Source organism: Talpa occidentalis, unplaced genomic scaffold (genome assembly GCF_014898055.3).
Source record: "Talpa occidentalis isolate TD23 unplaced genomic scaffold, MPIMG_talOcc4v2.1 talOcc4.7, whole genome shotgun sequence".
Classification (NCBI taxonomy): Eukaryota; Metazoa; Chordata; class Mammalia; order Eulipotyphla; family Talpidae; genus Talpa; species Talpa occidentalis.
This window is the reverse complement of record NW_023605083.1, coordinates 106,590,650-106,618,000: the sequence shown is the minus strand read 5'-3', so window position 1 is coordinate 106,618,000 and position 27,351 is coordinate 106,590,650. Positions and strand designations below refer to the sequence as shown.

Below are 27,351 nucleotides of genomic sequence, written 5' to 3'. Positions count from 1 at the left end.
CCCTTCCCCATGAACTTGTGCCGCCAAGCCTCCTGCCCATGCCTTGAGCATCTTTGTCCAGTCTGTGAGGAGGTGGCGTCTGGCAGGAGTCAAGGTCCCTTGTGCATGATGGACGTCTCTCACTCAAGCTTCTCTTAGCAGGACCGGGGGCTTCTGGAGACTTCCGAAGGGGCTGGAGGTTCCAGTTCTGCAGAGGAGGAAAGAGGAAAACAGGGTGTACAAGCTCGCAGAGACAGGCAGACAATGACAGTAGGGGCGAGGGAGAGCCCAGGGTATTGTCAGGCTGAGTGAAAAGAAAAGCGTGCATGAGAGTGTGTGTGCATAAGAGTGGCACACGTTAGAATCCTGGCGGACAAGCACAGTCATATTCGTGCCCACTTTTGCTTACGTGCAAGCACATGTGCTTGCAGAGTCATGTGACAACTTGAAAAGTCAGAACTTCATGCTGTCTTTTCAAAAATATTCATTTATGTTCCCCTTGATTTAAATCACATGCCCTCCCCCACTGGTCTTCTGAAAAGAAAAAACGTTAAGGCCATTGAGACTCCTTGGTTTAGACAACTAATTGTAGAATCTGTTTTATTGTCCACATATTTTATTTTTAATTCTGTGGACAGAGGAGAATGGTAGGGGCAGCGCTGGGGAAGGAGGGGGTGAGGGTTGCCCTATTAAGATGATGCAGGAGGAAAAGAAAATTTCTGTGAAAGCTGCTTGGAAGGGGAACATGTATAAATGTGATAGAGATGCTTCCAAGCCCCTCCCCGCCGCGGTCCTCTTGACCTCTTCCTCCCCACTCCCAGTCTCCCAGACGCCTCCTGCTTCTCCTCCCTGCCTCCCCAGGCCTCTCCTTCCCCCGCCCCCCCACAGCCCCCACCCTTCCCCAGGGCCCCTCCTCAGATGCAATCCCCCTGCTGTAATTTCTGGGGAATTGCTTCATCTCGGGTGCAGATATATTTGTGTCAAGGTGCAGCTGCACAGATAGCCTTCCTCTATGCATAGTAAGAGGGTTTCAGAGAGAGAGGTTGTGCCCAGAGCAAGGCCTTATCAGAGCAAGCTGCCTGCCATTTATCTGATTCCCCATCAAATAGGAAAACGGGCCTCGGGCTGCTGCTTCTACTTTCCTTGGGAAAGCCATGGGGGGAATAATAATTTACTCCAATCTTTTTGTTTCCAGCACTCACCTTCAGCCTGACACGGCCCAGGGTCTCTCCACCCCCCTCCCTGCACCCAGCAATGCCAGCCTGGGGGTACAAGGTTGGGCCCTAGCCCCAAGGGCTCACCCCAAGACACCCCCAGAAATGCCCTTGCTGGTTGAGTGGACCTTCATAATGAATTGGCATGAGCTGGAGAAGATACCCTTTGGCATCGGGGAGGGCAGACACAGGGGAAGGGCGGCAGGGACCCAGCGGGGAGTGGGAGAGGCTTGGCCTAGCTGCAGGGGGCCTGGCTCCCTTCCCAGCCCCCACACATATGCAGATCCCCCACAAACACTCACTGTGTGTGCTCATGCACGCGCACATGCACATGCGCTTGTCAGACTTGACCTTATGAGCATCCTTGCATGAGGACCTGTCGGTACTTTTATCTGTGCGTGTCTGTCCATCTGTCTGTCTATCTGTGTCTGAGGTGGAGATGAATGGAGGACGGGGGGCGGTTTCTGTTCTATGTCACAGACTCTGACCTCCCATCTCAGTTCACAATCCCAACAGCTAAGAACAAGCCCAAGACAGGATGACAGGGTTCTGAAAGGGGTGACAGTGGGTGAGGGCGGGGTCCGAGCGGGCCTAGCGGCAGTCATCCTGCCTCACCCTGCCTGGCGGAGCTGCTCCAGGGACAGCAGGCAGCCCATCTGGTGCAGGAGCAGCGTGAGGTGGGCGATGGTGGGGGGGCGCTCCCCACAGGCCAGCCATAAATCACAGTTATGTGGCCGGGGGCAGGGGGTGGGCAGGGGCCAGGGGGCAGCCGTGGCAGCACACGCAGTGCGGGGCAGAGAGGCCAGGGTCAGGTGCGGCTGTAAATCGTCACCTAAATGCTTCCAAGCAAAGGCTAATCAGAGCACAGTGACAGGACACACATGGCCCCGCCTGGCCCCAGTGGGCACACTCATGTCTGTGCAAGCGCATACACACTCTCAGATACAGCGCATCCTTGGACTTGTGCTGCACACAGAGATGTGCACAAAAAGGTGTCACACCCAGACCTGCATACACAAAGACACTTATGCACACCAAACTTGCCACCATGTATGTATGTGTTCACACACACACACACCAGGCAGCTCTGCTTCCACCAACGTTCATTCAAACCAAGGACACAAATATCTACCCAAGACCCCTTAGTGTCTGCACACACGCATAGGTGGGCATGCAAAGTGGTGGGCAGACTACATAACACCCAGAGCAAGTATAACCTGGAGGGCCACCCCCCTTGCAGAAAAGCCTGGGAGTGAAGTGAGAAACATGCTTAATGGGACCGTGTCACTCCAACCCTGGAACCCCAGCACCTGGGTTCTCCTCCCTGCCTCCCCTGCCTGGGTTGCCATCCTATTTAGCAGCTCTTCAGAAGTTCATTTCTCATCTGTCAAGAGCCCACATTGGGGTTTGATCTTTCCCTGCACCCACGCTGGGGTAAATCTTATTCATTCACCAGTATTTATTAAGTACCTGCTCTGCACCAGGCACTGTGCTAGGCTCTGGCAAGGGGAACCTTGTCTGCAAACTTAAAATCTAGCCTAGAAGAGGGAGAAATGAATAGGCAACACAGCTTGCTGCCAGAGAGATTGGCCCAGGACAGTGGGGGCGCAGAGGAGAGGCACCTGGTCCAGTGGGGAGGGAAGTATGGAAGGCTTTCTGGAGGAAGCTAGGTCCTAGCTGAGACCTGAAGACAAGCAGGGGCCAGCCAGGAGGAGAAGTGGAAGCAAAAGGGAAACTGCCCAAGTTCTGAGAGAAAGCCAGGGCCGTTGGCAAGTGGGGCCCTGACCTTGAGGCCCAGCACACCTCTGAGGTGGCCTAAGTGTCTCTCCACAGCCCTCAATGCCGTCACTCCTCTGTCCCCACCATCCCTTCCACCCACACCAGCTCCATCCTCTCCCACCCCACCCACCCCACTCTCACCTCCCCCACCCAGCCAAACTCTAACCCCTCTTGTTCATTTTTTTTAAAGATTTATTGATTAATTTATACATGAACTGGGGTACAGGCCAGATGCACAGGAGGGTGAGAGGATTCACCAGAGCAGAGCGGGAACAAAAAAGTCAGACTGACGAAGTACACTGCGGGGAGGGTGGGGGGGAGCAGCGGGCGAGTCAGGAGAGGTCTGCCTCGCCATGTGGGATTCTCGCCAGTTGGCCGGGATGGAACCAGTGCTGCAGAGGCTGCGGACAGCTTCACAGTGCAGTGCTCAAACCGCCTGTGCCACCAGGGGAGGCCCCTCTTATTCATGTTTAAACAATTCTTGAATGCCTGCAACACAGCGGTGGACACATCTTGTTTAAATCTCCTTTGTAAAACTCTGGGAGTTGGAGCTTTGTTTACAAATAAGGAAACTGAGGCTAAGAACTTAAAGGATCTGTTCAAGGTCACTGTCACCTGGGAAACCAAGGGAGCACTCATTCCAGGTCCATCCTTCTATGTTCCCTCCTTTTTCCCCAGAATGCAGTGGAGCATTCTTGTATCACTGCATGGACAGATGAAGTGGGTTTGGGGGGATCAGTGTCCTGGAAGGAAAGGAATAGGAAGGAGAAGAGGGTTGGGGCAGAGAGTCCTGGCTGAGGATGGGAGAGCCCCAGCATGGTGTTGGGAGAGGGGGGTGGGTCACATGTTCCTAAGTGGCCATTTACATCTCCAGGTGAAGTGTGTGTCTCCTCTGAAGGGGCAGCTCCCAGAGATCAGACATCAGTGCTCCAGGAGACAGAACAGGAGAGAAAAGAGCAGAAGCTCCGGGCTCCTGGCCACACTTTAGAGCTTCCTGGAGCCTCCCGTCCCCTCTCCTAAATGTGGCTATTAATAGCACCTGCCCAGGACTTTGGGGAGAATTTCGTGCAACTGTACCTGGAGCCTGCGCACAGCAGACCCCCACACCTGTGGCAACTTCCTCCCGTCCTGAAAGCAAGGGGGGACTTCATGTTCATTGTTGATGGAAATGGCTGGAGTGGGGGCAACATGTGTTGGAGTTGCTGATTGCAAAGGGCCTCTGTGCTGGGCCTGGCTCGCAGGAGACACGGTGGCCGGAGTTGGAAGGCATCTCGCTCATATTTCATCTTCCCTTCTCCACTGGCCACCCTCTCCTGTCCCAGGAAAAGACCACCCCCTCAGAGTTTAAGTAGATGAGGAATATCAAGAACATGGAGGAGGCCTTTCTCCAGTGGAGCTCAACTGGTTAAATGTCTGTCTCCTTGCCTCAGACTGGCCTCTGTCCACTCCCAAGCCATAGCATCCTCTGATCCCCCTCAAGGCTCACCGGGAGTGGGGCCAGTGCGCCCCATCACCAACACAGACAACGGCCTGATATAAATTGGCAGGTGAAGAAGAGAGCAGTCAACATGGACTAGAAGGAAGGGTCTCCCCTGGTCTGGAGCCTGGGGCTCCCACTGATCAGCTTCTTGGCTGGCAGCCAGTGGACACCCAGGTGGGGGCCTCATCCTCACCCACCACCCACCCTGTTGCAGAACCTGAAGACTGAGGGACCCCAAGTGGGACTTGGAGCGACGGGAAGGAAAGCATGGAGAACTAGAGAGTGGAGCAGTCCAGCCTCAGGCCCAGGTGGCTTTGCAGCCCTCAGCAGAGCAAGTTTGCTTGGTGTTGAGAAAATGGTCAGCAGCTTGTCACAGTCCACTGGCTCCAAATAGCCCTCTGGAAACATTGTTGAGTTTAAATCCAAACACAGAGATACCCACATACATGCCTGTCACTCCTCCTGCCCCTTCCTTAAACATAGGCATAGTTATCTCATGGCTACACACACACCATGTGATTCAATTCAGTCCAAAAGCATTTATTGGATACCTACATGTGCCAGGCACTGCAATTACAGAAAGCTTCATGTCCTAAAGAAACATACATCCTAAGAGAAGAGACAAATGTGGAAAGAAGTCCTTATAGTGCAGGGAGACAGGAATACAAGAGCTATAGAGAAGAAAGAGCAATTAATTCTAGGCTCAGAGAGGGCACTTCCCAGCAGAGGTGATGTCTCAGCAGGGCTTCAAGGGATGAATAGAAGTTTACCAAGTGGCTAGAGTGGCAGACAAATCATTATCATTGCCTGATTACTGCTCATATCTCTGATCACTCATTGCACTTGAGTTTTGTTCACCCAAAACACACCCTAAGCTGTTCTAATTGCCTTAATGTTCTTCCTCTCCCACCATTACCTATTCCATATTCAACTGTCAAGTCTTCTCTTAAAAAAACAATTCTCTCTTATTGTCTCCCTTTCTCACACACTTGTATTTATTGATTTGCTCCAAGAGGGCAAGTGCTCTCGCACCTACAGCATCTGGGATAGGGCCTGGTACATTTCAGGAACTTGGTTGGTTGGTTGGTGACTAGATGAAAGCATGCGTGGTGTTTTTCAAGAGCTTTAAGTAAATGAGAATTTAGAACTTCAGAGATATATTGAGTATAAAGGTGCAGAATGGTGATGGAAGAATTGAAGAGGCTGGCAGAGATGGAACACAGAAAGCCCTATGAGTCACATCTAGTACCCAGTGGCATATGAAGTGAATTCTAGAACATTAGCAGTAAAAGGCCCCTTTGAGATAATATAGTCCTATAATCACATCAGGCAACATGGAAAGGAAAGAGCAGTCTTTCAAAGGAAAGGGGTGCTGTCCCCGTCCAACAGGGAAGGGAAGCTGATCAGGCAAAAATGTCAGATGGGGGCCTCCCTGGTGGCGCAAGGGGTTAAGCACCACACTATGAAGCAATCCGCAGCCTCTGCAGCTCTGCAGCATGAGTTCAATCCCTGGCTAGCCAGGGAGCCACCCACATGGCAAGGCAGACCTCTCCTGACTCGCCCGCTGCTCCCCTCAGCAGTGTACTTCAATCTGCCTGTTCTCTTCCCCACTCTGTCTCTGGTGAGTCCTCTCACCCCCCACACCTCTGGCCTGCACCCCAGCTCTTGTATGCATAAATAAATTAATTAATAAATCTTTTAAAAAAAAAAAGAAAAAAAGATGGGCATGGCAGCCTGTGACAGCCCTGGAGTTGTCTCACTTCATCTCATTTAAACTTGCAGTGAGAAGACTCAGTGAGTCTCAGCTCTGCCACTTACAGACTGTGGGCCTGTCACGGAGCCCTCTGAACCTGCCACCTCATCTGTAAAAGGGGAAGGAGACAGCCCATCTTCAGAGCTGTGGAGCCTTCTTGGTGAACATGGTCAACAGTGTTATGAGCAGGAAAGGGTCACTGGTTCTAGGTGGAGACAGGAACAAGGAGATGCTTTTTTAAAAAGATTTTTCAATTTTATTTATGCATACTAGAGCTGGGATACAGGCCAGAAGTGTGGGGAGGGGGTGTGTGAGAGGATTCACCAGAGACAGAGTGGGGAACACAACAGGCGGATTGACTGAAATACACTGCTGAGGGGAGCAGTGGGCAAGTCAGGAGAGTCTGCTGCGCCATGTGAGTCAGCTCCCTGGCTGGGGATCAAACATGTGCTGCAGTGGCTGCGGACAGCTTCATAGTGCTGTGACTTAACCCCTTGCGCCACCAGGGAGGCCCCAAAGATGCTTTCAGTGAACCAGAAGGCACCCAGGTCAGAGAAACAGCCGGCTGGCTTCCACTCTGATTCAGCAGGAAGAACAGGTCCTTCCAGGCCACAGGAGCCTGGAAACCTCTGCCCAGCTACTCTCCACAGGGTGAAGGGCATGAAAAGAGGAGTTAATGCATTACAGAGCCAGGCAGGAAGAAGAGAGGATTTTTCATTTTAAAATGTTCTGAAATAATTCATATTTGCTTTGCAGGACGGCGTTGTGCGCTGTCAGCTCTGTAATAACTTCTAGACCTTTATTTATTGTTTTGCCTTAATGATTTTGTGTTGCTCCAGTGTGGAGAATTCGTAGTGTCTTGTAACACATAATGACAGAGAAGGCCCAGGCTCTGGCAGGCCCCAGGGGGTGGGGGGCTTACTCTCCCATAGGCCCTGCTCATCCCACCTGGAGAAAGCAGGGCCCAGAGCAGGAGCTGCAGCGATCAAGCTCTTCTGTGAGGTTCTTTCTCAATGAAGGCCAATTCTCACCTCACCCTATAGAGCTGGTGCTGTTATCTCATTTAACAGAAGTGAAAACTGAGCCTTAGAGAGATTATCAGACTTGCCACCTGACTTTATATGGCCAAGCTAGGATTTCAACACTGGTCTGTTAGATCCCAACCTTCTGTATTCTGGTGTCTCTTTGACTTTGGTATATGCAGAAATCACCAGGGAAGAATCTTTGAAATGTGGGTCGCTAGGCTCAGACTCTGCAGATTAGGGTATAGTATGTCTAGTCTAACAAGCTGCCCAGATGAATCACAGCCACATTTGGGGACTCTACTGGTGGCTGAGACACACACGTAGACCCTGCCCCTCAAGAGTTGTAGTTTTACAACCGGCCATCTCCCCGCAGCCCATCAATCTCACGAATGTCCCATCAGCTACCTCTGTCCCCTGTCATTCTCCATCCTGTATCCCTGGGAACTGGGACTCCCCATCAGACCTCTAGCCCTTCAGTGAAGCCAGGAGAGGGAGGGGCAGAGAGGGAGGAGAGGCTTTCTTGGTTGCCATGGTGATTCTCCACCTCCCAATCTGTGGGGGGAGGCTGCTTCATTGTGCGCCTCCAGCCAAGGCCTGGAGGGAAGCAAGCTGTCCTGGGCTGGGAGGATGCAGAGGGGTGGGAAGAGGACTCTAGTCACTGGGGGAAGGGAAGAAGAGGTGGAGATCAGGGCGGGGGACCCTGGGCCCAGGGCAGTCAGAGCAGAGAGCCAGCCCCTCCAGATGCTGGGGCTGCCAGCCTTCAGCCAAGAGGCGGGGAGGGGTGTGTGTGGAGCTGAGGCTGACAGGGCCTGATGCTTCCTGAGCTCAGAGCTGGCAGGAGACCTCGGGCAGGTGGTGGCAGAGATGCAGGGGTGGACGAATCAGCCAGAGGCTGGCAGGGGATGGAGTCAGAACCCCAGGGTTGGGGAAGACCAGGGCTCAGAAAGCAAAGAGGAGATATGGAAAAATGAAATAAAGCAGGAGAACCCTTCACAGTCTCCAGACTCCAGCCCACTCCCACCCCAGAGCGGGCCAGGGCTGGCATGGCCTGGGATCCCAACCTGCTGCGCTGGGCTGGGCTGGGCTGGCAAGCCGGATGGCACAGGCTGCAGTGAAGGCAGATGGAGCGAGGAGGGGGCCTGACCCTTGGCCCACCAGGGAATGGCTGGGATTGTCTGTTCTTTGGATCCCTCCCACTGCCCACCCCCCCAGCACCACCACCTAACCCTCCTGCCTCTGGGAGCATGGCTGGGGAAATGAAAAATAAAGAGGAAAAAAAGAAGCACCGTTTCGGAGCCAGCGTCTCCACCTCCTCCTGCTCATTTGGCTTTCTCTCCCTGCCAATGGCACGCACTGCCTGCTCCCAGCCTGGCTCTGGCAGAGACCAGCACGTTGTGGGGGGCAGAGGGGTGTGGGGGCTGTGGAGAGCGTGATGTGAGGGAGCTGGAAGGAGAGAAAGAGGCCAGGAGGCGACATCCTAGAGGGGAGTAAAAGGAAGATGAGGAAGCGTCCAGGTAGGAGCTGCTCCCCCCACCGCCATTTTTGAAGCAAGTGCCTACTTTGAACCAGGCTCCATCAAGCACTTTCTGAGCATTAACTCACTTAGTCCTCACAATAGTCCTAATTGGCAGGTACTGTTATTCTGACTCCCATTTTCCAGATGAGAAACTGAGACATGGAGAGGTCGAGTGGCCTGCCCAAGGTCACAAACTGGGAATTCACAGAGGGAGGATTCAAACCCAGGAGAGGTTCAAAGTCCCGCTCTTAGCTCCCTATGCTCCCCTGTCTTTCATCCCCAGCCCTCCTTCTTAAAGTTTCTTCTTCCTTTTTGGTCCCTTTTTTCTCAGCATTTCCCCAGCCTGGCTTTACTCCCCCAGGACATGTATTGGAGTCTACCTGGCCCACCAGCCCTGCTGCATGTATGACGCTTGCATGACACTCATGCACGTGACTGGGTGCCTATGTGCATGGGATGCATGTGCACACCTTTGCACTGTAGCACGTGCATCTGTGTGTCTATTGATGTACACAGGCCCAACCACGTGTGCGGCCACCATAGACGCCACACCCTGGGCAGGTCTGGAGTGTTCTTCTCACCAACAGAGTGTTAACTATGGCAAAATAATCCCAAACAATGGTTGAGCCAAAAAAATCTGTTTGGCTTTGCAATAAAGTACTGCCTGGCATATGGGGTTTTTGGCAATGCATTTACCTTTCTAGGTTGAACTCAGGCTGATGTGGTTTCCTGCATGTCTGTGGCTTGGCAGCCTGGCTTCTGGGGGAATGAGCCTCTGAGATCCTGCCAGATGCCAAGCCCTCAGCAAGGCACTTCCAGACACTCTCTCCAGTCCTCACAGAAGCACATGAGGCAGGTCTTGATGTTCCCATTTTGCAGGTGGGGACCCCGAGGCTCAGTCACACAGGGAGAGTAAGGATTCTGACCCCAGGTCAGCCTGAGGGTCTATAAAGCGTCAGTGTCTGCAGGTGGATTGGCAAGTCAGACATGTGACTTCACAGGCACGCCTCATCCATCTGGAATGTGGCAGCCTCACTGCCTGGGGCCTTCTTCTGTGGCCAGGTGAGTGGTGTGGATAGGCTGCGGTGGGTTCATGCTGAGCCACTGTGCAGAAGGCCCCACACGGGCCAAGTGCAACTAGATATTCACAATCTCCTTCCCCAGTGATGACGAAGACCATCGTGATGACTCAGGTGACACAAAGACTGTACAGACTTTTCCCCACCTAGAACTTAGGCATATCCATTCCATCCATTGGCATTCCTTGAATACCTACTGTGTGCTAGCATTTATTGGGCCCTGAGGACAATACCAATAGGCATCAAACTTAAACTCTCCTTCTTTCCTATAGCTTAGGAAAACAGTCTTCAGGTATGGAAATAGACTTAATATAAGGTTAAAAGAAACCAAAATGTTGCAATGGAGCTGCAGATAGGAAGGGGGGACCACTGCCAGCTAAGGACACCAGGAATCACTCTTGGAGAAAGTAGTGTGATGGACCTTTAATGTTGGGGATGACTTGATGCAGCAATGAAGGGGAAGAGGTTCTTGGTTTCCCAAGGTAGAGGTGGGACATTAGCAGGTAGACGTGGAGAGAACAAGTAGCTCCATTTTTCTGTTGCAAAAACCATGAAAGTGGTGGGGGGAGGTGGATCAGATGACTTGAGTCCTGCGTTCCAAAGCCAGGAGTTTGGACTTTTTTTTATTAACAATGGGAAGTCATGGAAGATTGTTGCTCATGGGAAGATGTCTGGCACTGTGTTTCAGTTAGGCAGCCTAATCTGGAGTTGTGAGCAAAGTAAATTGGAAATGTACATGCATGTATACATATAAATGCATGCACATCCTTAGAAACATCCAGACACGTGTATACAAATGTAAGCACCCCAAAGCTTAGGGTAATTCCTGAGCCCTGTTCTTTTTAAATTTTGATTTTTTTTTTTTACTTGAATAGCTATTTTTTACTTGAATAGTTAATACATGCATATGATGAAATTCAAAGCAAATCTCAGAAAATACTCTGGAAAGTATAGTTACTCCCTCTTGTGCTCCAAGTCTTTAGTTCCACTACCTAGAAGCGAGTATAGTAGTTACATGGGAACTTCTGTGCATAGAGAAGCAAATATATGGCTGCGTTTTTTACTCTGTAACTTATTTTTCTCATTTAAAATCCATCTTGAAGATCCTTACACATCAGTACATGGAGAGCTACCTTGATCTTTTTTCTTTTTTAAAGATTTATTTATTTATACAAGCACTGGGTGCAGTCAGAAGCATGGGAGGGTGAGAGAATTCACCAGAGCCAGAGCGGGGAACAAAACAGGCAGATGGACCGAAAAACACTGTTGAGGGGAGCAGCGGGCAGCAGGAGAGGTCTGTGCGCCATGTGGGACCCTCGCTGGTAGCTGGGGATCGAACCGGTGCTGCAGTGGCTGTGGGCAGCTTCGCAGCCCAGCGCTCAAATGCTGCGCCTCCAGGGGAGGCCCTACCTTGATCTTTTTAATAGCAGTATACTATTCCATTGTAGTTAGACACATTATTTCTGCTCTTTGACTCTTACAAAAAAATTTGCAATGAATAACTTTTAGCATGTCATTTTGCTATTTATATTTATCCATTCATTTACTCAGTAGACACTTATTGAGCAATTGCTATGTGCTGGCCCACACAGAGATAAAGCAGTGAAAAAAATGGGCAGAAGTCCCCGCCTCCATTGAATATACATTCTGATGTGCAAGTGGGAGTAGATCTGCAGGATCCTCTCCTAGAAGTGGAATGGCCAAGTCAAAGTGTCTATGCATTGAAAAGATTTTAGTAGATACAGCCAATTCCTCCCTCCCTCCCTCACACATCTTATACCAGTTTACCCTTGCAATGTAGGGGGGGGTGTCTATTTTCTCATCCTTTGACCAAAAAAATGTGAGAAAATTTTTTGATCTTTGCCAATGGAACAGGTAAAAAATGACTGTAGTTTTAATTTGCATTTCTCTAATAATGAGTGAGGTTAAACATCTTTTCATAATTTAAGAGCAATGTGAGGTCTTTTTCTGTCAACCACCTGATATCCATTGCTCATATTTCTATAGTTGCAGCTCTTTTTCATGGTAGATAGTCTTTATCATTAAGGAAATGAGCCCTTTGCCTGTAGCACAAGTTACAAATAATCTCTCCCTAGCTTGTTGTTGGTATTTAGGCTTTTCGTCTGATGTTTTCTTTTTAAATGCAGACTTTTTAAAATGTAAGAATGGAAGATTCAGAAAGAACTCTGCTTATTCCCAACTTTCCCTTCCATGGTAAAATGCTTGCTAGAGTTGAGAAAGATGCAAGTCAAAATAGCATGATCTTGGGCTCCATTATAGAAGCACAAGTTCTAGGCAAAGGAAGGTGATAGTTCTATCCTCTTCTGGTGCCCCATCTCAAGAGGTCTTTGGACAAAAGGGGAGCAAGCTCAGAGGATAGTAACTGAAAGGTGAATAGGTTTGAAATCAAGTTACATAGGATTGGTAATGGAACAGATGTCTTTGAACCTGGAGCAGATCATTGCCTGTGAATATCATGTTGAACAATGGGACTGGTCACATGATGCAAATCCAGGCCTGTTTTGGAAGCTGTGGGAACACAAGTGTCAAATAATGGGGCTCTTTTTAAGGCAGAGCCCTCTCAAAATAGTGGCCTACTTTGTGAGGAAGTGAGCTTCTTGTCATTAGAAATACACAGACCAGAACTGGATGACCACCTTCTGTAGTTGCCAGGGGTTATACCAGATGCCTTTCAGCATGTCTTTTAATCCTGAGAGCCCATATTCCATAAGACCACAAGAATCTTAAAATTCCCCATTTTATAGATGAAGAAAAGCAAGGTAGGAAATTGACATGAATTAAACACTCACTCTGTTCCAGGCACATATCACCTGATTTAAAAGAATGAGGAGCAGACTTGAGTGATTCATCTAGAGCTACACAGCCAGAACTGGAACCCAGGACCCCACACTCTAAATTTGGAGATCTTTGCACAGAACTGTCTTTTTCTGTTCAGTAATTGCATACATATTCTGGACTCTAATGTGGCCCATGAGAGCACATTATAGACAGGTTATTAGCAAAGTCACAGTCTTTGCTCTGCAGAAGGACACTACCTAGTGGACAACTATAAGCACCATTGCTTATACTTGCCTGGCTCAGTGTGAATGGTCTCATACAACATGGTAGACCTGGCAAGACCTATATGAAATACAAGGCAGTTTGGTATGTGTGGTAATAGGACTGTGCACCAACTGCCAAAGGAACACAGCAGATATGCTTCTGCTATGAAGGGAATCTAGGAAAACTGCCCAGAAGAGGTGATATTTGAGCAGGGCCTTGAAGGATATGTAAAAGAACAAAGGGCAAAAGAGAATAATTTCTAGATTCATTCTGAAAACATTTATTGAGCAGTGCCAGCTTGCCAAGAAGAGATGAATAATTCACAGTCCAGTAGGGGATGCAGAAAAATGACCAATAAATTGTCACAGAGTGTAAATGCAACAGTGGAAATAGGCTCATGGTTCAAAAGCAGAGAAAACTCCTCCCGAAATAAAGTGGTGGTGGCGGGGGCGGGGGAATGTCTGGCAAGGCTCCTGGAGAAATCAGGTTTGAGATTTTTGGAAGGGAAATAGAACATTTCTAGGCGATAATAAGGAAGTTGGGAGAGACTGAACAGTCTCTCAAGCAAAGTCTTCAAAGATCACCCACTCTTCAGATACCCAAAGCAGCTCTGTAGGGCTAGAGTGTCAAATGCTGGGGTGGTGGGCAGCCAGGCAGGAGGTGGAAGTGACATACAGGCTTTTGGGTGGGACCTACCAGGTTTCCGGATGAATGAGGAAACGGTGTTGGTGTGCACCAGGATTAGCAGGCTTAGCAACCTTCCTTCAAAGCCGTGTCCCAGATTGAGAGCTGGGAGAGAAAAGTGTGAGCCATAAATCCCCAGCTCCTCCTGCTGTGCCCAGTGCCGCAGAGCCGGGAGTCTCCACGGCTCACAGTCCCACTGCTGCGACCCCAGCTAATCCAGCCTCCTGGCCCATCTGACACACACTTCCACTTAACATTTTGTTAGCGACTCTATAAACGAGCTCTCCCTGACCTTCAATCCCTGGCTAATTGCTGGTTTCATGTACAAGACTAGCTTAATTTTACGTGATAATTACCTGAGAGTGGCAATACATATGGCATTGCATGTTCGAAATGTCAGGCCTGGAAAACTACCAAGTGGCCGTAGTTAGGGGCAAAAGGAGGAGGCAGCTGGGTGGCGGGGCCTTGGATATGAAGCCAGGGCATGAGACCACAAAGGAAAAGAGCTCTGAAAAATTGGGGTCCCTGTTGGTGGGAGGGCCCAAAACCCTCTGCTAGTCCAAAGCACTCAGGGGCACAGGCCGCATGCACGCTTCACCATCACAGTGTGTGCACACACACATGCATCTCAGAGAAACACACACACCCTCTGTCACCCATTCCACAAAAGCTCATGGAGCGCCTGTTACATATCAGGCACCACTTGGGGGTGTTAGAAACATGAGGAGGGCATTTTTGTGGTTGTCACAGTTATTTGGGTGATGCTGGTACCGAACAGGCAACTCCGAGGAGTGCTGTTACAGTGACTTGCAGTCCCAGCACAGTCTCATCCAGTGAAGAACTGTCCACCCCCGACACCTATGGTGGTGTCCTTGTGAAACACCCCACAGGGAACCCCTACAGCGAAGCCGGGGCCCCCATGGGAGCCAAGTGGCCCCTGCCCTCTTGGGATTTACAGTTGGGGAAGGATGATGATGACAGGGGATTACAGTGTCTGAGAAGTGAATAATGAAGGGGAACTTGGGACATTATGCTGATAAACTAACAAAATCTAGGGTTCAGGAAAGAGCTCCCTTAAAAAAGTATCATTTCTGAAATAAGCCAGACACAAAAAGACAAATGCCATACCATTCCACTTAAATGTACCTAGAGTTATCAAATTCATAGAGACAGGAAGTAGGACTGTGTTTGCCAGTGGTGAAAGGGCAGAGGGAATGAGGAGCTACTGTTTAATAGGTACTGAGTGGCTATTTGAGGAAGATGAGAAAGTTCTGGAGCTGGATGGTAGTGGTGGTTGCACAGAGATGTGAACGCACTTAGTGCCAGTGACTATCTATTTGAAAATGGTGAAAATATGCACCTTTTAGTGGTGCATATTTTACCACAATTTTTTAAAAAGCACCATTTCAGCTACAATCTGAAGAAAGGGCAGGACAGGGTCTCCCTGGTGGCTCAGGGGTTAAGTCTCAGCTCTATCAAGCTATCACCACCCACTACGATATGAGTTCGATCCCAGCCAGGGAACTAACCCACATGTGCAGCAGACCTCTCCTGTCTTGTCTTGCCCGCTGCTCCCCTCAGCAGTGTATTTCAGTAGATCTGCCTGCTCTGCTCCCCACTCTGTCTCTGGTGAATCCTCTCTTTCTCTCTCTCTCTCTCTCTCTCTCTCTCTCTCTCTCTCTCTCTCTCTCTCTCTCTCTCTCACACACACACACACACACACACACACACACACACACACACACACCCGCACCTCTGACCTACACCAGTTCTTGTATGCATAAATAAATAAATTTTTTTAAAAAAAAGGTTTATTTATTTATTTATACAAGCACTGGGGTACAGGCCAGATGCACGGGAGGATGAGAGAATTCACCAGAGCCAGAGCGGGGAAGAGAACAGGCAGAATGATGATATACACTGCTGAGGAGAGCCCTGAGCTCCACAGGAGAGGTCTGTCGTGCCATGTGGGACCCTCGCCGGCAGCCAGGGATTGAATCGGCCCTGCAGAGGCTGCAGAGGCTGCGGGCATCTTCGCAGCCCAGCGCTCAACCACTGCGCCACCAGGGGAGGCCCTAAATAAATAAATCTTAAAAAGAAAAAGAAAAGAAAGGGCAGGACACATGTCATTAATTCATTCACTCTGCACGAGTTGAGCATCACCAGTAACACACAGGGTTTGGAAGAACTTCTATCTTCTGCATTCTAGCTTGGATAAATAAAGCCAGCTAGAATGGGACTCCAGTGCTTCCATCCAGCAGACAGGAGAAGCCACACATGCATATGGCTCTGATTCAAAGTAGAATGAGTTCAAAGAGTGGGATCAATAAAAACTTGGTGAGAAGTTTTATTTAAAAACTTGGATCCTTTGTAAGAAATGGCCACCACACACTATTGAGGGTGAGCAACTCTTATATAGACTGAGATGGGGTGGAGTAGGGGCCTCTCTGGGCATGATGGGGGAGAAGAAGCTGTTTCCTATAGGCCTGGAAGACCTATTGATCCAGCATTTCCCGTTCATACCTAGAATAGTGCTTGGCCTGAGACAGGAATACCAAGTGGTATCAGTGTGTCTGTGCACACCATGTGCCTCTGACCTGGGTGCCTCTCACCTGGGTGCACACATGCCCTGTAGAGAGCTTGCTCAGGCTCATTAATTTTATTTTATTTAGATTTTATTTTTATTTATTTATGAATAGAAAAACTGGAATGTAGGCCAGGGGTAATGGGGGGCAGGGGGCAGTGGTGCGAGCACTCACCAGACACAGAGTAGGGAGCAGAACAGGCAGACTGACTGAAATACACTGCTGAGGGGAGCAACGGGTGAGACAGGAGAGGTCTGCTGTGCCATGTGTGTTGCTCCCTGGCTGGGGATCAAACTTATGCTGCAGTGGGTGGTGATAGCTTAATAGTGCTGAGACTTTAACCCCTGTACCACCAGAGAGGCTGGGGTTCATTTATTTTTCATCATTCCAGGGTAAGGGTTTGGCAGGCAGGGTCTAAGGTCCTGGGGTTGTGGGATAAGGGAGGCCAAAAAAGAGAAAGGGTATCTGGCCAGCTGGAGGCCCTTCTGCAGGATGTGCACGTTCACACCGGCTCAAAGACACCCAGGCCACAGGATAAAGCACGAAGCATAATCTTCTGATGAAGACGAGTTCTAGAAACCCCTTTAGCCTCCTCACCCATAGAGTTGTGAACTCCTGAGCTGTGTTGGAGTAAATTACTTGCTTAATGAGATTTCAATTAACAAAAACAAATTAAAATCACTTTGGTAATTAAGCTGCTGTGAACCTCACCAGAAGCTCTCCTCAAGCCTCAGATTTCCATGGGAGGGAGCTGAGAATAGTGGTCCACTCAGCCCTGCCGAGGCCTAGGCAGGGTCAAGAGCTCCCTGCCTTATAGATTCTAACCCAGCTTCCTGGAGCCATTCTGTGGGTACCAAAAAAGTTGGTAAGCAGGAGAGGGCAGCACATAGAAGGTAAAAAGTGGGCTTTAAACATTCAAATTGTAGCTCTGCCATTTTTGGCATTTCTGACATTGATGGCTGTGTGAGCTAGGGCATGTTAAATAACCTCTCTGAACTGCAGTTTCTTAATCTGTGAATTTGGGATAGGAATACCTACATCAGGGCCTCCCTAGTGGTGCATGTGGTTGAGCACAGCGCTGTGAAGCTGTCCACAGCCTCTGTGGTGTGGGTTCAATTCCCAGCCGGCCAGGGAGGTACCCACATGGCACAGCAGACCTCTCCCGTCTTACCTGCTGCTCCCCTCAGCAGTGTATTTCAGTCAGTCTGCCTGTTCTGTTCCCTGCTCTGTCTCTGGTGAATCCTCTCACTCTCCTGCACATCTGGCCTATACCCCGGATCTTGTATGCATGAATAAATAAATCTTTTTAAAAAATACCTACATCACTGGGATGTGGGAGGATTCAGGAGTGCATGAATGTAAAGCATTTAGAGGAGGGCCTGTCCCACATCAAGGACTTTTAATCCACTTTTTGCTGTACGGGGCCAAGTTCCTCACAGGGTAATTTTTCCATCCTTGCAATTTGCTTTGTCCTGAACCCCAAACCCCTCAGAGTAGCCCTGAGTCAGGTGCATAAGGATCTGGTGAGCTGAGGTTTCTGTCACATTCTGTGCCACTCAGGCCCCAGCTCCTTCCACTAGAGTTGGTAGCTCAGACCTGAGAGCTATAATGCTTTTTCTTCTCAGGCAGCCTGAAGAACAAGTACTCCTTTCCCTAGGTCACAAAATCACCAATGTCCTCCTGCATGAGAGGCCTGGAGACTAAGCAATGCAGGTCTCACTGGCCCCATTCCTCAGTTGAGGAAATCAGTTTAGCTATTTACCAGGGATTGAAAGAGAAGAAGCATGCCCAGTGCTGGCAGGAGGATGGAGAACCACATTCCCATCCATCGCTGATGGAACTGTAAATTAGCACAACCTTCTGGAGGGCAAGTTGGCAACATGCCGCAACAGCTTAAAATAGGCATTCCCTTTGCTCAACAATTCTCCTTCTAGGAATTACTCCTAAGGAAGTGATATAAGGTGGATGCAAGGTTTTAAATGCAAGAAAGCTCATCCTAGTATTGTTAGAGAAAAAAAAATGTTTTTAAGTGGAAGTAACTTTCCGACAACCGGGTTAAATGTGTTATAGTGCATTCTTGTTCTAGAATACCATGCAGCCTGGCAAAAGCATGCACTAGGCTGTTTGTGGGAAAAAAAAAAAAACACATATAGAGAAAATATTCCACAGAGCTTTCTTGCAGTGTTAAGCTTTAATAACTTCAGAAGTGTAAGCACTAACAGCTTACTTTTTAAAAATACCATTTGTGCAATTATTTAAATGTCTTTTACACATATTTAGTCCTGTGAATATAAAAACTAAAATAAGATTTTAATTTTTGAATCACTATTTGCTGCCTTCATTCAGAGAGATTGAGACAGAAATTTAAAATTAAAAATTTAGTATTCAAAATTCACAAAACTAGTATATAATAATTATTTAAGTTTTAAATGATTTTTTTAAATCATTAGCACTTATATTTTTAAAGTTATTAAAGTAAAAATTGCACTAAGCCTTTTGGGACAGATATTTTTATGTCATATATAAATATATTATATGTATAATGTTTTTTATACATACCCATACCCCAAATGTTATCTTGCAGTAGTAGAAATTACAGGTGTTTTTTTGTTTTATGTGTTCATTCATTCAACAAATATTTTTTAGTGTCCAGAAAGTGCTACAATGTACAAGCCAGAATCAAACCCTGTCTTTACAGAGGGTATAGCCTGCTGGTGCAGATGGACATTGGAGATGAAACAATGGGGCAAAGTTGCAGAAAAGGAATGGCAGACCCTTGGAAGCCTGTTACAGAGGCAATCCTGGGGTGGGGGAGGGTCTGCAACAAACATTTATTTCTTTTATAATTGGACTAAATCAAAACCATTTATATACATGTATTTTTCAATAAATCCCAAGAGTCCCATAGCTAGTTAGTAACAGAACTGAAAATAGGCTTAAAAGTCTTCTGGTTCTCAGGCAAATGATTTTTTTTATCTGACATCAATACCCTGGGTAGTTTGAACAGCATCCTGGTCTTGTAAAAATATCCCAAGATGGGTGAAGGCGATGCCTAACAGAGCTTGTCCCATCTCTGAGCCTGTCAGAGGAGGAGGGGTCCTGTTCACACATCCATGTCAGGCAGAGGAGGCTGTCATCCAGTGCGAGCGCAGGGGTGTGTGTGTATGTGTATGTGTGTGTGTGTGTGTGTGTGTGTGTGTGTGTGTGTGTGTTGGGTAGATGATGTCTCCTCATCATCATGGAGTCAGAATCCAAACATTGCTTGGTGTCAGCGGCTCCATCCTTCTGACCACCTTGACCTCTAACACTCTTTCAATCCAGGACAGCACAGGGGAGCCAGGACAAGGGAATAACATCCCAACACCAGGAACCTCCCACCCCTGTTTCCTCCTATCCCAGAGGAGTGACAGCCTTGCCACCCCCTCCCCTGGATCCCTCTGCCCTGGGGAGGGGCCCGTGAGGGTGCTGTCTCTGAGCACTCAGCTGGAATGACGGCAGCCAAGGCCCTGCTTGCCCCCCACCTGAATGTGCTGCCCACGGGTCCTCTCCTTGCGCGCTTCACTTATCGTATTTTGTGCTGACTTCAGGCAACCAAGAGAGGAGGACACAGAGTTTGTACTTTCCAAGTAGATGGAAACCCTTAATCAATGTTAATTGGCTCTAATTAGCATATGTTAATTAATGATATTTACTACAAATTAAAGGTATGAGTGCTCCCAGAGGGTTTCCTGTTCATCCAATTAGTGCCAATTAGTTGCAATTAACACGTGTAAATGAGATTCCATTGAACCCAAAACAAACAGCACAGAATCTCTCAGATTCCCTCTTGCACCTTTTCAGTCAACTAGGGGGTGGAGGGTGGGAAGTTAGGATGGGAGGAAAAAGAGAGAGAGATACCCTTGGGCTGACCTCCTGGAGCACTATGCTGACTGTCCATGCACTAAAGTTGAGCCAAACAAGCTCCTGGACAAGACAGACTAGCCCTGGCTGCTTAGAGGGAGGTCTCCTGCAAAAGGTCACTGGCCTTAACACATTCCTGAAAGCCAAGGGCCATCCTTTGGGCAAATCTGTACTTGCAAAGGGATAACCAGTGTGTGGCACATAGTAGGTGCTCAGTAAAAATTGACTGAGCTCAGTAAAAATTGACTGTTTCTTTGCAACAAGGTCCAGTAGCTTTAGATATAAATGTCAAGGATGCAATGATTAGAAAATCATGCAGTGTTTTCTTCCTCATGAGGTTTTCTCAGGGGCCCTACCAAGAACAAGACAGTTTTTGCCTCTTTGACATCATTTTAATATAACCTGTCTATGTTTACAGAGGTTTCACTGTACTGCTGATGTTGTCATCCTCTACTTTCATTTCCATTTAGCCAACTACTCTTTGAGGCCAACCCTCCGTCCTTGTGTTAACTGGATAGAGAAACAGCCAAAAGAGGTGACCATGAACCATGAAATATCACACCAGAGTCTCTACCACACAGGACCTTCCAGGAAACTATGATGTAAAACATAGCACCCAATAAGTTGTTCATTCCTCACTCACTGTTGCTGCACCAACCCTTCCATTAAATTTGACCTTGGTTTATTTTAAAGTAGCTACTGTTCACTATGGGCCAGACACTGTTCCAGAGGCAGGGAGACAGCAGTGAATGAGACATCTACAAACCCCTGCCCCATGAAGCTATTACCTTCCCTATGGGGATTGTGATGTCTACAATTGGAGAGGCTTGCGTTCATATTCCCAGTTCTGCCTCTCAGCAACTGATGACAGGGGGCAGGGGTGAATATTTAATCTCTCTAGGCCTCAGTTTATATATCTGTGACATAGGTATAGGTACCTATAGACCTGTCTTACAGCCATGTTATTAGGAGGATTAAGCTTCCCCCCTTGTCCTATTCTTTGGCAAGGCAGACTTGGATTTAAGCCACAGGAAGGTCAGAGATAAGGAGGCAAAACTCAATCTGAGCCCACAAATGAAGGTCTGGCTCAGTCCCTCTCTATCTGTATCTACACCCAGGCTGACCACACCAGCCCCCCCTCCACCCCCACACCTGCTGTGCACTTCAGTTTTTAGAACTATTGCTATTGTTCAGTGGGCAAAGAGGAAATGTGTTCAGGAAGGGGAAGTGCTTCCTGGGTCATGCAGCTGCTGAGGCTCCTCTAGGCATGTCCCTCTCCATCCAGCATCCTTCTGAATGGTGAGAGACATGAGTGGACTCCTGAAAGGGTCACTCCGGCTAGCCAGGCGCAGGGATTGGCCTACCTGTGTCAAAATGAGCCTGGCCGAATGTAAACCTTTGTTGGGGCTGTACCAGGGCCTGGGGGACTCCTTCATTTCCATCACTGCATTCCACCCCAGATTCAGTGAAGCATGTTGGAATTGGGGTCTGGAAGCAAGTAGAAAAGACCCTTTTCTGACTCTTTTGCTCCTTCCTCCCAGCAAAAGTAAAACCACCACTACCGGATGCCCGCGATGTGCGGGGCATAGTACGAGGCCAATTCCTGGCACTTAGAAAGGACATGGCATTTGCTCCCTTTGCTCCAGCTTCATCTTGTACTGGACCAGGCTACACGTGAGATGGATGATCAGTCAAATCTGACCATGGAAAGTAGGCCAGGGAGGTTGCAATGAAAGATGGAGGAAGTGCCAGTCACTGTGCTGCAACCCCCCCCCAAAAGACATCTGTGTGCACACATGCACATGGGCATACACACACATTGTACACAAACATCCAGTCCTCTCCACCAGTTCCACCAGCAGCAGAGGGGGAGGAGGCTGCTACGAGGAAGGCTGGGTATAGAAGCTAAAGAAGCTGGGGACACTGTGGGGAGAACTCTCAGGCTTCAAGAATGAGAACATGGCCTCCAAACCAGGAGTTCTGGGTGCCCTGGAAACTCTAGGCTGGAGAAAACGGACACAGGCAAAGTGCCTGCTTTTTATCCCACTAATGCCTCTTGAGAAGTGATATCTCTCTAAAGCCAAAGTTCCTGAGATGAGGCTTAACGTGGCCACTTTGGGAAAAAACCTCAGCTCCAGGAATGTAACAACAGAAAATAATTAAGGTCTAATAAGGTCAGTGTTCCACCTTAACACCTTTTCAGTTCCAGTTAAAACCTCTACTAATTTGCCAAGAAAAACCAGCCTCACTTAGGTTTTATTATTTGAATCACGTCCTGTCTCTTAATTTAAACGAGAGACTCACATAAGGATTTTTTTTATTTTAAATTACAATGCCGACTTTCTTCTAGTTGATTACGGTATATGACTCTCTGTTGGAAGGCCATTATTTTTTGCTATGATTTACAAAGCATTTAAAGCGAAATCAATGTAATAAATATTGAAGTATTGTAATAGATAATTCCATATATTTAACCGAAGACACAGAACAGCCCTGTCTTGGGCAGCGAGGAGAGGAGCAGGGCACGGATGGGGAGATGAGGAAGGGGCAGAGAATGACATGATAGTCTCGCTTTTGTCCTGGATTCATTTAGCCAGGATTCGCTGAGCCCTCTCTAAGGTGCTACAGCTAGATTTGGGACTGGGGGGAGAGGGGTTTTGTGGGGGTGCCCACGATATGTCCTCTAGGTGCGTTGATTCTTTGGATAAAATCCCTTCAATAGCCACTAATATGTAATGGAGGCCACACGGCCAGGAAGTACGGGGAGGGTGGGGCGGCATCAGGAGCCCCCCGATGAGGGAGGGGTTCAGCAGAGGAAAGGCCTGGGAGAGGAAACAAGTCAGAAGGGTTCCCCTAGCCTTTCTTTTTCCCTTTCTCTTTCCCCCTCCTCTTCTCTCCCGGTCTGAGCTGGCCCAGCTCAGTTCAGAACAAACAGCCTAGCCTGGTATTCACATCCCTGAAAGCCCACAATGCAGGGGAGAGGTTTGAAGGGGACCACAATGCGCCCTCTCCACCACCCCTCCCAGTGTGTGAGCTCGTGTTCACCCCTTGGTAGAGACCCACAGCCAGGAGGTGTGTCCAGGTGGGCAGGGGATGGGCAGCATCTTCTCCGTCCCTCTAGGGAGCAGACAGGAGCACAGGGTCCCCAGTGCAGGCCAAGACAGCCTCCCCTAAAAGCTCAACTAGGACCTACAGTCCCACAGGGACAGGTGCTACACTTCATGCTGCCCTCCTACCTGCCCTCCCTACCAATCTCAAAAAGCACCCAGGAGCAGATTACCCCATGACGCACCCCCCCATAGGGAGCACCCCCTTTTCATCCTCAGAGTCATTGCCTCTGCATTACACACCCCTTCCCAGGGGGGCCCTGTGCCCGCCCAGCTTCCTGACTTGATTCAGATATTCTCACCCACCGGTGAGGGAGGCACATGGGGAGCACCACCAGCCTTTGGTGGGGCCCACATGAACACACCTGTCGTGCAGTCCATGTTCTCTGTCTGCAGGGCCAGGCGAGCGCTGTGCGGATGCTCCTGCAGGTTGTGTGGGCCCGGCACTGCAGGCTAGGGCTGCAGCACGGACAGCAGATGCCTCCATGTACGCGCGCACACAATTAGTAGCTCCCAGAGGAAGATGTATTGTCCCTTGCCTCCCCACCCCAAGCCTGAACCCAAGCCCAAGTCCCTAGCTTTGAACATTTTCCACCATAAATCCCAGGAGGGGACATGCAGAGGGAAAGGAAGCAGAGAAAGGAAATTTACAGCAAACTTGCTTCCTGACACCTCTTTGGCCCATCGCATAAAATAACAATATCACCAGATAAATCACACGAGCTCTCAGGGGACCTTACTCTTGTCCTTATGGGGTCGTTGGTGGAAGTCAGTGGGACATGGTCAGAGAGATCCACCCAGCTGGGTTCTTTGTAACATCACGAGTCCTGCATGGGGGGAGGTAGGGAGGGTGTCTCAGATCTAATTCCTGGAGTATGGGAGAGTCGATAACAGGGTGAGAGTGAAAGGCATTAGTTATCAACACCCAAGAGGGTGTGATAGAATAGATTCAGCGTGGGCTTTGACTAAATTCCAGCTAAAATTCCTAGCTGTGTGTGTTTGAGCAAATTGCCTAATCTCTCTGGGCTTTGGTTTACTTCTCTCTGAATGGTACAGCCTATCCACGTGATAAGCTATATATGAAGATTTATTGAGAATAGTATATGCCAAAGTGTTCAGTATGTAGTAGGCACTCAGATTATGGTAACTGTCATTGTCACAAATGTTTTCCTTGGTCTAGTCTACCAAACATCAGTGTTCCAGCAAAGAGGACCAAATGCCCAGGCCTCCACAGAGAGATGCCATGCTGCTCCCTTCCCCCCTACCTGTTGTTTCAACGTTATCCTGTAAGATTAGAAAGGCCAGACTATTAACTCACAGTACAACTATGGGGAATTTCTTCCCCTTTCCAGGCCTCCAGTTACCTCCCCGGGGGATGAAAAGTTCTTGATCTCTGAGCACTGGTCCATCATAACATCATAAAACCCAGCAATTAGAACCAATTCCCAATGGGCACTGTAACCAAAGAGGGGCAGACAAGTCACAGGCCCTGAGGCCACCTAAGGTGGACACAGACATGCAGACTGGGCAGAAGCGGTCACCAACCTGAAAGGGGGCCAAAGGGCTCCATCCCGCCCATTCTCACCAATCCAAGAGACACCCCACCCTGCCCTTTATTGCTGGATAGCTATTGATGTGGTCTGTGACATCACAGTGATTAACATTCACCCAGAGGGAGGGCTGCCTCCCAGAGGTGGCAGGTGGATGGCAGAGCACCAGCCAGCCTCATCCCTCACACCTGGAGAGCCCTCTGGCTCCCTCCACCAACCCTCAGTGCTGTCTGTCTTCCTCCTGCCTTAGGCATTGTCAGCCATTAAGGACGGGCAGCTCCCCAGAAATTCTCCCCAGCCCCTGGCTTCCCTCCCTTCAACCTTCATTTATCCTTTTCATCTTCTCTCTGTTCTCAGTTTCTTTCCCTCTCTCTGCAACTTCTCCATTCCCTCCTTTTTTTCTCTATCACTAGTCTCTGGTTTAGTTTTACTTCATCCCCGTCTTCACCATTTCTTCCTTTTTCCTCCTCCCAGTTCTCCTGCCTGCTCCTCCACTGCCTTCCTTTTCTTCTCTTTGATTCAGGAGAGCGGAGGTGGTACTACCTTGGAAGAGGAAGTATGTGGGGGGTGGGGAACTGGAGCCTGGAGGGGGCTGGCTCTGGCCTGACACCAACCCCCCCCCCCCCCAGTATCTCTGCAGCCTCAGGAGGATCAGGAGTTCACCCGCAGGGCAGCTGTCAGTGGCTCAGGGGATGGATGAGTGAAAGTGTAGGGGGTGGAGAGAGAGGCAAAGGTGTGGGGAGGGAGCCCTCTTCAAATAAAAATGAAAGGAGCAGGGTGGATGAAATAATGGGACTGTTTAATAGTAAGCACCCCCCACCCCGCCCCAAGATACCTGTGCCCATGGACCCAGCCCTACCACTCACCCTCCTGCAATCCTATGCCCCTGGCCCCATCCCTGAACTTTGGCTCAGAAAGGAGGCCCATTAATGTCCCGGATCCTTTGGGCAAGCCAGAAGGCAGGAGACTCCCTCCCACCCAGGTTCCCAGACCCCCGCCTCCTTCAGGCGTCCCTGTTCCCGCTGCAATTGGGACCCTAGGCACCCAGCTCCCAGGGTGATATCTGGGCAGATTAGTGCCCCAAAGCTGGCAGGCCTATTAGGAGGCCTTTGTGGGGGAGGGGGCTGAGGCAGGAGAAGGGGATTTTCCATTCTCCAAGCAACTGGATTACACAGTCCGGGGATCAGGGAAGAACCCTCTGCTTAAGCTGCCTCTTCACAGCCAGCCTCTGCCCTGGCTGGGCTCTGCATTCTCAGCAGGGATCTTAGCCATCCTGGCTTTGCCTGCTTTTGCGGTATCTTTTTGCTTGTGATCTGAGTCAGGCTTGGGGGCAAAATCAAGTCTTATCTCCCTCAACGCCCCCCCCCCCCCCGGGAGCTATGACACCCAGGAAGAGCTGGAAGGGGGCCAGCTTGCCACTGCCTCCACCAACCCTTGCTTCCATGTCCAGAGATGGATGCAGGAGGGGCGGCTCAGAGAGGTGAAATGACTTGCTCGGAGTCACACAGCAAGTGAAGGGCAACCAGATGCCTTCCTTACTGTGACTAGATCTGTGGGTGCTTGCAAAGTGAGCCATATCTGGGCCAACGACTGGAAGGAGCCCAAGATTCTGGCGTTCTCCCTTATCAGAAGCAGGTTTGGTTCCCAGCTTCAACGCAAACTTTAGAGGGAAAGCTGCCTGCTCCCATTCTCTCTCAGGTTGCAGGGGATCAGGCCATGGCACTTCGTGGAGAGCAGGGAGATGGGAAGGAGACTGAATTTAAAGAAACTAAGGCTTAAGGCCTAGTCCCAGCCTTCCCATTCACCAGCTTTTGCTGTGTGATCTTGTGTCAACCTCGTCCCCTCTCTGATCTTCAGTTGTCTTATCTCCAACCTGGAGATAAAAACAACTCTTGTAATTGTTTTGGAGGCACTGGAAGAGCATGAAACACAGCACCTGGTACATTCTAGCTGCTCAATAAATAATGGTGGGAGCAGAATAGGAGATGGTTTTATTTCCTCTACCCAGGGCTGTGCCCGTTCCCCACACGGAACTCCACTGTTCGGCCAGGCAACTGGTTCTTCCCACTGGGAGGGCAAATCCATCATGTTCAGCAACTATTGGCCTCCCCCACCTGGTGTAAGGTTATTGGGGGGTCATGCTCCCCACACCCTGTGTCCACTTTCTAGAAGGAGGCCTCAACCTCCCACTCCAGCCCCGTGTGGCCTCTTGAGGCCTTTTTACTGACAAAGTGGTCATCTCTGACCTTCTTGATGGCCTGTGTCCCTCCCAGCCTGAAAATTCTATGATCCTGTGACCCCTAAAAGCCCTGCCTTGCTAATGGTTTTATGATCTTCCCTACGGAATCCTCTTTTTGCCCTCCCTAACCCCCAATCCCCTTTCAGTAGGTCTAGTCAAAATAAACAACATTTATGACCAGAGCAGGATTCAAGGTCCGCCTTGCAAACAAATGCAGAGCCCTTTGAAGGTGCCTGGGGAATCCATCACATCCTGGGGTGTGATGCTCCCCAGGCCCAAGGGGAGGTGGACCTGCGAAGGGGTGCAGGCGTGGGAAGCTGAGCTCTGGATCTGGATTGAGAATGCAAACCCTTCGCTGTGTCTGGGGCTGCCTCCTCAGCACCAAACCCTCCCTCCTT

At 49.4% G+C, this 27,351-nt stretch overlaps 1 long non-coding RNA gene across 4 annotated transcripts; it reads right to left on the bottom strand.

The window, feature by feature from the left end:
- LOC119231167 (uncharacterized) lies at nt 1-24,774 on the bottom strand. 4 transcript variants are annotated; one of them, XR_008549737.1, is made up of 7 exons: nt 24,710-24,774; nt 24,483-24,619; nt 23,905-23,991; nt 23,530-23,623; nt 21,422-21,545; nt 13,585-13,677; nt 1-187 (listed from the first exon to the last, which is right to left on the bottom strand). It is a non-coding gene; the product is annotated as an uncharacterized LOC119231167 (long non-coding RNA). The 4 variants fall into 4 exon arrangements; XR_005121878.2 differs by lacking the exon at nt 24,483-24,619; XR_005121880.2 differs by lacking the exons at nt 21,422-21,545; nt 24,483-24,619.
- Nucleotides 24,775-27,351: the final 2,577 nt, after the last annotated feature.